The sequence below is a fragment of the Ochotona curzoniae genome, unplaced genomic scaffold (assembly GCF_017591425.1).
Source record: "Ochotona curzoniae isolate NIBS_2020 unplaced genomic scaffold, NIBS_Ocur_1.0 contig_4531, whole genome shotgun sequence".
In the NCBI taxonomy this organism is placed as follows: domain Eukaryota; kingdom Metazoa; phylum Chordata; class Mammalia; order Lagomorpha; family Ochotonidae; genus Ochotona; species Ochotona curzoniae.
The window spans coordinates 1-9,963 of NW_024466316.1; the positions used below are offsets into that span (position 1 = coordinate 1).

At 36.4% G+C, this 9,963-nt stretch overlaps 1 pseudogene; it reads left to right on the forward strand.

Annotated features, from left to right (window-relative positions):
• Positions 1–3,747: 3,747 nt before the first annotated feature.
• LOC121160739 lies at positions 3,748–3,922 on the forward strand (annotated as a pseudogene).
• The last annotated feature ends 6,041 nt before the right edge of the window (positions 3,923–9,963 follow it).

A 9,963-nucleotide genomic window follows, 5' to 3' on the forward strand; every position in this document is an offset into this window, starting at 1 on the left:
GTCTGTGATGGCATGGTGTAGGGGGTGCTTGTTGTGCAGTAGGCACATTCACACACTGTATCATTGAATAAGCCATGGCATATTTGTTTAGAAAATTGGGGTTTTGTGAAGGCTTATTTTTCTTTAACTGAGGGGAGGTTCCAAAGGCAATGGTTGTTTTTTTGTTTATTTCTTTCATTTTTTGTTTTGTTTTTGTTTGTCTAGATTAATTGGTTTTTAGTTTAAATGTACAATTACTGACCAAGTGATGTGACAGACATATTTCTTTCTTCCTTTGATTAAATGGAATAAAAATTTTTGTATGTCTTCCACTGTCTGATTTTCAATGCCAACTGTTTTTTTTCCTATTCTTTCTCTTGTTCAGTTTTCTGCATATCTTGAAACTCGTCTTAATCTTTCTGTAGCTTTTTTCAATTGCTTCTAGCAATTTATTCCTCAAGTAATTTTCCTTTAGCTTTTTGTATCAACTCCTCGATATGTGGATATTTATTCATAGTTTTTTTTGTTTTTAATTTGAGTATAAACCTATTATCCTATACTCTGTGTAGTATTAACAAATGTTTTGCAAATGCTTGGAAATGACTGATAAATTACTTGAATTATTTTATTCTTCTCCATTTTGCTGTTTAACACCAATTTACCTGAAAATGTCTTTAATCATGTGTTATCAAATGATTTTTAAGTAATCATTTGCTTGTATAACTTCATGTGTTTTGGCCTTAAGTTATCTGTTAGATGATGGCATTTTAGCATTCTATGCTTGAAAATAATCCTTTTTCATGGTTTAATGGTGCATAAAAGTTTTATCTTCCCAAATGCATTCTTATTTTTTGCTTGAAGTGTTTGTGTTTTTCTTAGTATTCTTAATGTTTTACATTAAGGTATGATGCTAGTTAGATTTTGCTTAGAAAATTATTGTTTCATTTTGTGAGTTACAGAGTCTGTAATGAAAAAAATAACAACAACTAAAACCTTGTTTTCCTGTTTCTTTCAGCAGTGAGAAAAGTATTCACAAAGGGATTATCCTCATTAATTTCTTTATTTCCCTGAATTTTTTCCCACCCACACAATCTGGAAGCAGATGAATTTTCAACAGTATACCACCTTTAACCAGCTCCAGAGCACCCATAATCCAAGAAGGACATCTCAAAGTGGTTTTGGATCACTCAACCAATATAATCTTGTTATCTCTCCACTTTTCTCTTTTTGGAATGTCTCTTACTTGTGTGGGTTTTTTTTCTCACAATGAATCATCTTGCAACTCTTATATCTAATGACTGCACTTTTAAATAAAGATGATTTAAATATAAATTTTGTGAGAATTTATTTGCATTTGATTTCATTCTAGATAGTGAGGTTATTGTGTTTCTATCAATCTACTATTACATACATGTGTACAATAAGTTTTTTTTTTTCACATAGTCTTACAGTTGGGCATATTTTGAACCTTAATGTTATGTTTTTATTACAGCAAGTGTATTAATTTGGCAGAGAAATGTGAATGCAACTTTAGGCTTTATTAAGTAATTTTAGTTTATTTCAAAGCTTGCGTGGCTTTGCTAGTGGCAATTTAGTGAGCTAGCTTTTTCCATACATGTTTCCACTAGCTGTATTTTTGTCTCTTGTGTAGAATTAGCAAATGGAAGCACTATACAGGTCTTTCTGATTTCAGGTTGTTTTTCCTTTTTCATAATTAGGTACTCTACTTCTTGAAAATATTTTTCAATGATGTAAAGACATAAATTGTTTTTCAATTAAAAATTGAGGTGTGAATCTTTGCTCTACTGCTTAAGAGACTGATTAAACCATGATGAAGCTCTGGATGAGCCATCTGAAAACTGAACCAGCGAATTTCTTTCTTTCCCTTTTTTTCTGTTCTGTAGCCTTTTAAAAAGCTTACACCACTTAAAAATATGTTCATTTGTATTTCAGAGTTGCAAAGTGAGGAGAGAGAAATACTCTATCTACTGGCTCACACCTAGCTGAGCCTGTCTGATCTCAGTCTTAAGCAAGATGCCAGGAGATCCATCCCAGGGGCCCAAATGAGTTCTGTATGCAAACACTTGGTACATCTTCCTCTGTTTTCCCACACACATTAACAGGGAGATGAATTAGTAGTGGAGCAGCTTGGATTTGAACTGTCCACCATATAGCATGCCTTGTCTCTCAAAGGGAAAGGTTTAACTTATTATAAAATCCTGCAGGAGGGCTCAAAAGTACCTCTTTTTTGGTGGTCCCTCTAGTGGGGACTGGAAATTAAAGTGTGACATCCACGCCAAGAAGAACTTTGGGATACAGGATACAGGGGCGAGATGAATGAATTCACAATTTATTGAAATGTTTTGGTCTTATACCAATTTTTGCAGAACAAGCAGGTTGGTAAAAGTTACAAGTTAATGGAACATTGGTGAACAAACTGCTCCAACAATAGGATACAAGGGATTATGGGAAAAAATCACCAGGCTCCAAGCAGCTGGATAAGTAAACATGAGTTACAGGAATCCACACTGGTAAACAAACAGATCTAACTAGAAATAGAATCCAACAGAACTGTGTTGATACTCAGATATGTTTAGGCCACAATCACTGAAGGAACAGGGAGATAATGAAGATGCCTCACACCTCCCCAGATGTGTTAGCCAGCCCAAGGTTTATCTGCAATCTCAGCATGGAGTCTGCTCCCTGTAGCATTCTTAGTCTGCTAAGAACCCTTAAGATTCAGAGTCCTCAGGCATTGTGATCTGTTTTTTCAAGAGCAGATCTCCACAATGAGTAATCTCCACACTGCTTACTCCTTTTGCTGTGTTACCTTTCCCAGAACAAAGTCTCTAATAGTTTCTTACAGGCCTTTACAAGAATTCCATATGCACACATACACATATGGCTACTTTAAAACACCATGAGAATGGAATTATAAAATTAGTTTTTTTTTGTAGTAAACTTTAAAACTCACAAAATACATTAGTGAACAAATGTAAAGCATTTTTGTAGGTGAGCTATATAATGGAGACTAGCATATCTGGAAGTGAAGATATATTGCAGTATACATGTCTGTTCCTTTACAAAAGGAGGAATCCCAATAAAAACTTGATATATGTAACTTTACAAAGCATGCTAGACTATGTACAGTTGTCTATAACTACAGGACCACAATATATTTAAATAGCAGAATGTAGGACTTAAGGCTATAGCTGAAGGACTGTATTATTGTGATAATATAGGGAAAACTGGGGGAAGTTATGGAAGGGTGGAGGGAGGAATCCCTGTACATATGGAACTGTAGCATAAAGATAATAATATAAAATATATAAAAAGTAAAAAAAAAAAAGCCTTGAAATTTATACTAGGGACTTTTTAAAAGCTTGTGGATGAGGTATATTTCACAAAAAACATTGAATGAATTTTGATTTTTGCATCAAAATAACTTCATTTTTTAAAATAATTTTTTTGAATGACAGATTTCTTGAAAGGGAAAAGAAATGGAAAGATCTACAGCCAGAAGCTTCTAGGTTTCCAATGTTGTTGCAGGGACCCAAGGATTTAGGCAATCCTCTGCTGCTTTTCTAGTCGATAAAGAACTGGATTGGAAGTGAAAAAGCTTGGACTGGAACCAGTACCCACATGGGACACTAGCATGACAGATGAAAGCTTAATCTGTGCCATGGCTTCCAGCCGGGCCTGGTTCACTCTCAGTAGGCGTTGAAGGATGTCAGCTGTGGACTGGGCAGCTTTGAGAAGATTGACATCATGGCAGGTCCAGAAACTGATGCCCAATTCCAGTTCACTGAAATCAAAGTGTTTCAACTCTTACATGGTCACAGGCAGAATGAATTGTGTACTAGCCACATATGGAGGCAATGCTTTGCTGGTTATGTACTTCAGTATAAGGTCTAAAATTACTCCAGCTGTGAAAGCAACATAAGTGAATTTCAAATTGTTTCCCCATCTGCCCCTATGCCCAGAGACACTACTTCAACTCAACGTGTGGTAATTCAACTTGTACAATAAATTATGAATGCGGAAAAACCAAATCTACTGTACCATGGCATTGGCCCGATTAAACTCATTTTAAACTTTATTTTCTATGAACTTTCTAAAGTATCTAAGTTAATATATAAATGAATTTTTAATTACTTTTTCCAACATTTTTTTTCTACTTCACCACTAAAATGTATTTCAAATCACTACATACATAGTATTATATAAATTTGTCTTCATGTATTTTAACAATCCCCTATTGATACATATTGATTGTTTCTGTTTTATTCCCATCACAATATTACAAAAATCTGGTGTTTCTATAGGACCAAATATATGCAGGATAATTTCTGCAGTTGAATCCCATCAAAGGCCGTTTACATTTAAAGAGATTTTTAGAGAGTTCTGACAAATTAACCTTCAAAGAAACTTTATGGTATCACAGTCTTACCAATGTGAGTTCAATACCCTCTGTTTCCTTACCTCTTTATCAGCAAGTGTATACTGTCAGATATATTCAAAATTCCTTTAGACACTGCAAATTTCCCATTTTCGTCTTTTTTTAAATTAAAAAAAATATATATGACACAGTTTCATAGGTTCTGGGGTTCCCCAAAGCCCTCCCCCCAAATTGATTTCCTCCATATTGTTACTGTAGTACAGTTCATATCCAGTCATGATTCCTTTCTTGTGGGTATGGGCCACATAGAAAGTCCAGCATCTTATTGTCCAGATAACTTTGTTTCATTGGGAGGCCATCCCTGGTCTGAAAGTAGAGCTGGCAGAATATCATCCCCTCCAATAAAAAAGCCACTACACAACTTCAACAACAATTTACAACATTATGAAGTTAATTGACATGGTATTCAGTGACCAATGTGTTGGAAAACCCAAGTTCTTAACCACATACTGTGACTACTTCATTGACATTTCAATTGTAGTTTTTACACAACCGGCTGCTATATACCTTATAATAGTTATAGGGTACTATTCAACTGTCTCATGTCTATTTTAATTGTTGTATTTAGCAGCTTAGAGTATTTAAGCATGCTTTCTACTGAACTTTATGAATTTTAGGCTAGTCCAAACAGGCTTGTAACTCAAGCCATATGTTAACAATTGAGGAGCAGAGCAGTTTTAGGAGGGGTGTGCAGAGAAATCTTCAGTTCCTTAGTGAGGAGTAACTAATCTTTATGTCCTACCTAGCAAGGTGTATGGGATTCCAAGCTGACTGTATCCTGTCTGTTCTAAGCTTCCTTATTGGTCTCTGACTATCTGATCTAATTTTCTATTTTCTTCTGATCTTCACCTTCAGGTTTTCTTTCCTTCTTTGTAGCTCTCTGGTCATGCTTGGTTTGCTTTTTGATCTTTGTTTTACCTTGCTTCCCTGTAAAGATCGTCCTGTGCTCATTTCCCACTAACACTCTACAGTGCTCATTTCTCCAACAATTTTTTACATGCAAAAAAAAATTTTTTACATGCTTATGGACTGCCTTATAGTTTCCTGCAGTTCTCCAAACTGAACAGAAAACAGGTACTCTTTCTTAACCTCCAACCCTGCCACACTTCTGAACCAACAGAAAATGCTGATCAGGAAAGCTGGAAAGAATTAACCTTGGGCATATTATGAGAATGAATAAATTCCTATTGATGTATCCATGAAGAAAAATCACCTTGCTTTGTATTGCCTTTTGTTAAAAGTGAAGTTTCTTTCATTTTTTTTCTTTTTTTTTTCTTTCTAAATCTCATACCATTCTAGGACTTGCTGACACAAAATACATCATCAACCTCAATTCTTGTCTCCCAGGAAAAATAATTTTCTTGAGGACACAGTTTAGTTTTAAAGCAAGATTTATTGGAAGAAAGGAGAAAAGACGCTCCCATCCTAGTAACAGGAGAGGACTTCAAGAAAGGAGAGACCTGTGCACAGGGGGTGTTGGCATCATTTAAAATTTTGCTTCAAAGGAGTTTCTCCAAAAACAAAGGAAAATTCCTGGTTTTCATGATACCTGGCTTTGGGACAAAAGGCCCCAAAAGGTGTTACCAGTTAACTTGCTCAGTCTCTTTCTAATGATAAAGAGACCAGTCTGACACTACCCTGAAATGGAATTGGGTGGGCACTTTAGGTGGGGAACTGATCTGCTGATTTCATCCTTATCTCTTGGGGAAAGCATGTTCTTGATATGTTCATTATGCAATTGTCTCTTGGGAGAAACGTGCTCTGGTGAATTTAAGACATGGTAGAGAAAATACGATTTTATATTTGAGAAAAATGATTCAGGGACCCAGAATACTCTAACTGCCTAATACCCAGTTTGACTCCTCACAAAATACTTGACACAATTCTTTCCTTTGAGTCAATGTGTTATGAGTTTTATTCATTTCTCCTTTTTGGTGGGAGTAGGACAAAAATAGAAGTGAAGGAAGAGAAAAGGAAGCTTAAAAGTTCCAAATCCAGAATTTATAAAGAACAAAAAGATGTTGCTTAGTTTGCAAGCAGCCTGGGACTTACAAGCATCCACAGTGAAATGAAAATGGTGGGAGGGATGGATCCCACAATGGAAGAAAAAGGTATGACAACCAATGTTTGCCAGCTGCCCTTTTACATAGCAGTAGTTAACGCTATCACTCTCTGATTTACTCAGAGTTTACAGGTGGGAGAGCCCAAAGTCTATGATTATGTGTTGCTGCCTCTCCTTGAACTGATTTTCTCTTACTGCTTGTCAGTATGAGAGGATTTGCCCCATTCTCTGCTCAATCCTGAGGAGAGGAGGTCCTTTATACTATGTCAGAGAGTGTGTCAGCTGCCAATTCACAGCAGAGGGCAGAGATTATCATAGTGATTATGTCCTGAGCCAGAAGCCACATGAGGTGACACTGGATAGAGTCACATAAACAGATGCAGGAAATGGAGCAAAAAATAACATGGATGATTGCTTTTTTAAGGAGAGAGGAAGCTATACTGGATGAGAAATTCCAACCCCAAGTGTAGATGCAAGTTTGATGATTTCAGCTCCAAATACCCAGGAATTGAAAGCCACCAGATCCTTTTTGTGTTTAAATAACTACACATCAGCACTGCTCTTCAAAAGGTTAAAGCCTAAATTACAAATCCAATCTGCAGGTGCAAATGACGAATCCTGAAAGCTACTTCCAACCCTCTAACCCTTATTGCTTTATCAATGAACATTTGAACCTAATGGTGATTTATACTTCCCTTACAGGAGCAATGTAGAAGGACATTTAGAATGTGGGAGAATTGTGGGAGACATAACCAGTTGAGTCTCCCCTGAAGGTGCCAGAAGCAATTGATACAGAGATGAATGAACAGGAAACCTCCTGGTTTACAGGTTTAGGTATAAACAAGTTGTGTTTTGGAAACTGTACCTTGCTGTAGAGATATAAATGGTTCAAGCTGCTTCTCCCTGGATGCCTACATGACATCCTTCTTTAAGAAGTCTGGTGCTGTTAATAAACTTCAGCTATTGACCACCAGTCAGGAGTCCTTGCATGTTATTATCAACTCAATGCACCAAGTTCATCACTGCAGGACAGCAACAGAGCAGTTTTCTTAATACTCTACAACTGCTAACTAAAATGTGAGATCAAGTCAGGCAGGAAATACCATCTATCTTTCTCAGCATCTTGCCCTTAGTAACTAGCCTGTTGTCTAGAATACGGTAATTACTCAGTACAACCTTATGATGCTTAAATTAATGAGTACATTATACTCCAGAACCATGATAAATTCCCTAAAACATGCAAGGTTATTTTTTTAATTTTACTTTTTATTATTATCATTTTATGATACAGTTCCTTAGGCCCTGAGATTTCCCTTAGCACATCTCCAATTCTCTCCTCCATCACAATGTAATTACTGTAGTATAGTTCTTCATACAGAGTAATATGTCCATCATTGCAGGCATGGACAATGGCAGAGTCCAGCCTCCTATTGTCACGATATAGTAAACAGTTTCTTTGCTTGGAAGTAGAGATGCATACTGCATTGTATCCTTACATCTGGATATGATAGTCTCCATTACACAGTTACTATATATCCCCTGAAATGAAAAGCCAAAATAAAAATCAACAACAGGAAGAAAAATAGAACATTACAATGTCATGAAGTTAAATAACGTTGCTAGATATGATAGTCTCCATTACACAGTTACCTTGCATCCCCTTAAATGAAAAGCGACAAAATAAGCCAAACTTCAGGAAAAAAAAAGAGAAAATAACAAGACCATGGAGTTAAATAACATGCTACTGAATGACTAATGTGTCTCTGAAGAAATGAAAAAGAAAATCAAGAACCTCCTTGAACCTACTGTATGATCTATGTGTCATTGAAGTATTTTATCAGAAGAAAGTATTTTGAAGAGCTGAAACTAACAAAAAATATCAAAATCCATGAGATATAGTTTCCACTGACCTTTGTTGATAAAACATGTTTCCTATAGGCAACAAATAGATGGGATTTGTTTTTTAACCCAGTCTACTAATGTATGCCATTTGATTGATGAGTTTGAGTTGTTTACATTTAGGGTTAATACAAATTGGTAATAATTTGGTTCTGTCATTTTAACAGAGTTGTTAATTGATTTAATATTCTGGTGCTATTTTACTGGGATGTTCTTTGCATTTGCCTTTTCTTTGGTGGGTGCTATTCATTTTCTCTGTCAAGAGAACTTCTTTAAGTATCATTTGTAGGGCAAGTTTGGAAGAGGCATATCTTAACTTTTCTTTACTGTGGAAGAATTACATTTCATTTTCAAAGACAAAGGAAAGTTTTGCTGGGTACGTTATCCTGGGCCGACAATTTTTTGGTTTTAGGATCTGGAATCTGTCACTCCATCCTCTTCTGGCCTATAGAGTTTCCAGGCGTTTCTTTATATGTCAGTTGATTTTTTCCACATGCACATTTCAGGATCTTTTCCTTATGTTTGATTGAAGAGAGCTTGATTATCATGTGTCTTGGTGAAGATTACTTTTGGTCAACCTCGTAGGGAGTTCTATGTCCCACCTGGATGTTGTATCCCAATTCTTCCTGTAAATTAGGAAAAATTTTCCTATTTCACTAAATACATTTGTAAACCCAGCTTCTCTTTCTGCACTTTCTGTAACTCCCATAACTCTTATATTACCCCTAATAATAATGTCTTTCAATTTTTGAATACTTTCTTTTTTAGCCTGATCCAGCTGTGCTTCCAGGTTTGTTTGTTTCCCTCTGGTGACAGGAAATAACTTCTAATTTTGAGATGCCTTCTTCTACCTCTTTCATTCTATTTTGGAGACCCTCCACTGTATTTTCACTTTGCTCCACTGTATTCTTCCTTTCTGATATAACAGCTTTCATCTGATTCATTTCCAGTGTGACATATTCCTTGAATTCTTTGAATGCCTGCTTTACATGCTTCTTGTTGTTGATAAGAAGTCTTGTAACAACTGTTTTGAATTCTGTATCCCCCATTTTCTCGATGTCTTCCTTAGTGAGTTCTGAGTTTGGCAAAGGGTTTTGCTCCTTTGCAAGGGAGTCTTCAGTAATATTCATTGTGCCTTTGTCTCTTCTTTTGCTCTTGGTCATTATACGTCTAGTTAGCAGAATCTTCTCCTTGGGGCAGGTTTCTAAGCTGTGTCACCCACAGGTCTACAATGTGATTTTACTTATTGCAGTTCTTACATGGCTCTTTTTTTTTTTTTTGCAGCCAATTGTGCCACTCTCTCCAATGAGTTCCAGGTCTGGGTCCTTATGTTAGATTTCCATCATAGTCTCCATAGCCCCAGCTCTTGGCTCACTACACTCTGCCTCCTGTGATACTGCTGAGGTTTCAACATGTTTGTAAAACCTTTCTCCCACTTCTGGTTGGAGCAGGTCCCAGGGCTAGGGAGACACTAGGAGTCCTCTATAGCTAGGCTGTTCCTTGTGCTAACTTTGCCAGAACCTGTTTATCATTATGTCTGAGGGCCACACGGACCTATTTTGAC